Consider the following 3,277-nt stretch of genomic DNA (forward strand, 5'->3'; position numbering starts at 1 on the left):
CGGCCCACGCGGCGGCGGGGGGGGGGGTACGGAGAGCCGCGGGGGCCACTCGCCCGCGCCCTGCGCTGGAGCCGGCGAGGGGAGGGGATGCGCGAGCGGGGTCTCCCCGGCCGCTTGGTACGGCCTGGGCGTGGCGCCGCAGGGGCTGCCGGGAGCGCGGGGCCCCGCGCCTGCGCAGTGGGAGCGGCGAGGAGGGGGCTGGGGCCGGCAGCAGCAGAGCGGCGGGGTGTTGGTCACCGGGCAGCCGCCAGGCTTTTCTTTCCTTTTTCTTTTTTTAAGTATAACTGGGACAGCGGCTCGTTCCACGTCTGGCACAGCTTGACCACAGCCACAGCTCTGTCTGTAAGAGGAGGGAAAGGAAGAAAACTTGTAATTTTACTTGCTTACAGATAGGATTGCTCTTCCTTTCGAGGCTTAAAGAGTCAGAAACACCTGTGGTACTACCTCGACGTAGGGAGCTTAAATACTAATCTTAATCTAGAACGAATCTCAGGTTTATTCTGTTATAGTAAAAACACTTCTTTTTTTCCGCTGCTCCCTCCGTGCTCTGAACAGCATCGTGCCTGGGCGCTTTGTTTCAGAGCAGTAGGAAGTTCAGCTTTTTCGTGTCCACTTGCAGGCTGCTACTTAAGCTACGCACCTTCTGGTCTGCCCACGTTACTCCTTCTCATCTTGGTGGTAAAATAACAAAGGCTCTATTTGCTATTTTCCTTAGGTACACAGTATAGAACCTTTTTCATGACACATGACCTTCCTGCAGCATTTTTTCCTCAGAAGAAAGTGATTTGCTCCACCCACCTCTAAACAGCGTTATGTCCTTTTCTTCCAACAGGAAATACCCTGCCATATCTGAACCATGAACACCTTGTCCAATGCGCCAAATGTTTTGTCGCCTTCTTGTGGCATCTGTGGAGTATTCCTGCATGAGTCTTCGTTTTCCCTACAACTTTCTTTTTCAACCTATGATAACTCCTGTTTTCTCTTACTGAATCATCCTGTGGTGTCTTCATAGAAACCAGACCTCATTATTTGACCAGGTGAATTGTTATTACTCATCACAGGCAGCTTACCTGCAGTCAGTAAGTCAGACTGCTTCACCCTTCGACAGTCTGAGCTTCTCTATAGTGCTTGGGAAAGTGTTTGCATTTTGCGAGATGCTTGCTGAGATTCTTTTTCTTTGCAAAGTGCTTACTTATCCCAACTGGCAGCTAAACATATGGCAAATTTTTTTCTTTTGTGTCCAACTCTCAGTTGGTCAAAACTGCGTTATCTGAGGAAACAGCAATCTAGCTGCAGAAAGACATATTGTTGAGCTATATTCAGCTATTTGTTCCTATTATTGTTCGGTTATTTATCAAGTTTTTAACTAATTCTCATTTTCATTCACACTCTTGGTCCTGTGTCAGTACCAATGGATGAAACAATTTCTGCCAAGACTAATAATGAATCAGAAATGAGCCATGGCATGGTCTTCTATTTAGAGATGGTGGTATAACTGAACATGTTTTTAGGTGGTGGGCCCATGAGTTAAAGGATAGCCTACTAGCATCCCTACCAATTTTTTCAAATAACAAAATAACTGTACAGCATGAGGAGAAGATTCCTATTTGTAGAAGCTTCTGGCATGGAAGCATTTCAGTCCACCACCAGATGACACTCAAGGATTTGGCAGCATCCTCAAAGAAAGTTGGTTAAAAAAAAAAAAAAAAAAGACCTAGCTATGGTATATTTGCAGCGCTAGCATTGTGAGCTGCAACTTATCTTCAGGGTTTTTCTTTAAGATGCATGTTTTTAGCATTTACCTTAATCATGCAGTGATGCTTTTACTGCTAGCATGTGTTTTGAAATATATATGGTATTAGGTTTATGCTGTGCACACACCTGCTAACAGCCTTCTTTGTTCTGTCATATTCAAGACAAGAGTCCATGAAATAGCCTAAAAATAATGTATTTACTTAGTATGGGAAAAGACTGATCAGTACATGGTACATAGAAAACCCTCTTAAAGAAGCAACAAGTTGATTAAATAAAGATTTACAAAACAGTTCCTTAGCCAGTGGCTACCAATACTGCTATAAAATATTTGGTGGGTTGTAACTATGTTGAGCATTTTCCAAACTCTACAACGGACATTCTCCCTCTGTTGACTGGACAGCTGAAATTTTTTTATTTTAAAACGCAGAGGATGTATATAAAATCTTTTGCCATAACGAACTTTTAAGAGAATCTTTGTCCTCATCAGCCATAGTCTTTGTCCCTAAAAGTAGATGGTTATTGCTTACCACCTCTCAGCTGACTTTGATGACCTAAGTGCCGTGAGCTGATTTTAGCAGAATCTCATTTCTCTCTCCAAAAAGGACCATGGAAGAGGTGACAGAGTCCGGTTTGAACTATGTAGAACGTCACCACGAAGACTTTTCCATTATATAGGCAGTCTGCCATGTCTTGTTGCAAAGACCTAAGTGAATATAAAGGGAATGAAAGCAACTTTGAAAATATTGGTATATCCAAAGACTATGTGTAATGTTCCTTACGTACTTCTAAGAGATGGAGGGTATTTCTTCGTCACAGCAAGACATTTCACAAAGAGGAGAGGGAGAGGTGCTGAATGAGTTTGTCAAAACGTCCCCTGTAAGGTTTGAATTAGGCATTTTCTGGTAGGGCGGCCACTCATCTTTAAGGAGGCTGGGCTTTGCCTCAGCTACGCTAGGTAATACGCAGCAGCAGCAGCAGCAGCTACCATCTGTAGATGGGGGTTAACGACATAATTCAGCTCTGATCAATTATGGCCAATTTAGAGGGAGAGATGGTCTTGAAGGAAAGAACCATCCCTACAGCAGGGAAAGGCTCTGGGCCAGTGTTTCATAGGAAGGAACTGGAAGCGGGACTAATGGGGCTTTTGCATTCCTCAGAGAAGTCAGGTTCACCACCAGCACGGTGCAACTGCTGAAGAGCAGCTGAAGCCCCTGAGCAACCGCTCCCCTGACCGTAACCTCCCAAAAGCGCCCCTGGAGCTGTGTGTGACCTCCTTCCCTCTCCCAGTACAGCTCGGGAATCAAGGGAGCAGAACTTGTCGGTGCCGGTCCCCGGCCACGCGCAGCTCCGCTCTGCCGCTGGGGAGCTGCGGCGCCCATCGCCGCCCAGGGCAGCGAGGGAGGCGAGGCCGCTGTGCCCGGCCGGGCCGCTGCTCCCTTCCGCCGCCCGCCCCCGCGCGGAAGGACCGGCAGGGGCGCGACAAGGCCGCCGCGGAGCGAGTGCGGCTCGGAGGCCCCCGGGG

At 47.4% G+C, this 3,277-nt stretch overlaps 2 long non-coding RNA genes across 4 annotated transcripts; one reads left to right on the plus strand and one right to left on the minus strand.

Annotated features, from left to right (window-relative positions):
- Positions 1-258: 258 nt before the first annotated feature.
- LOC112963867 lies at positions 259-2,623 on the minus strand. The gene is made up of 3 exons (XR_003252758.1): positions 2,539-2,623; positions 2,283-2,458; positions 259-340 (listed from the first exon to the last, which is right to left on the minus strand). It is a non-coding gene; the product is annotated as an uncharacterized LOC112963867 (long non-coding RNA).
- On the plus strand, positions 265-2,432 carry LOC112963875. 3 transcript variants are annotated; one of them, XR_003252761.1, is made up of 3 exons: positions 265-342; positions 833-1,037; positions 2,358-2,432. It is a non-coding gene; the product is annotated as an uncharacterized LOC112963875 (long non-coding RNA). The 3 variants fall into 3 exon arrangements; XR_003252759.1 differs by lacking the exon at positions 2,358-2,432 and having other exon boundaries at positions 833-1,318; XR_003252760.1 differs by lacking the exon at positions 2,358-2,432 and having other exon boundaries at positions 285-342; positions 620-1,318.
- Positions 2,624-3,277: the final 654 nt, after the last annotated feature.

This window comes from Apteryx rowi, unplaced genomic scaffold, assembly GCF_003343035.1.
Source record: "Apteryx rowi isolate R43461 unplaced genomic scaffold, aptRow1 scaffold_10, whole genome shotgun sequence".
Classification (NCBI taxonomy): Eukaryota; Metazoa; Chordata; class Aves; order Apterygiformes; family Apterygidae; genus Apteryx; species Apteryx rowi.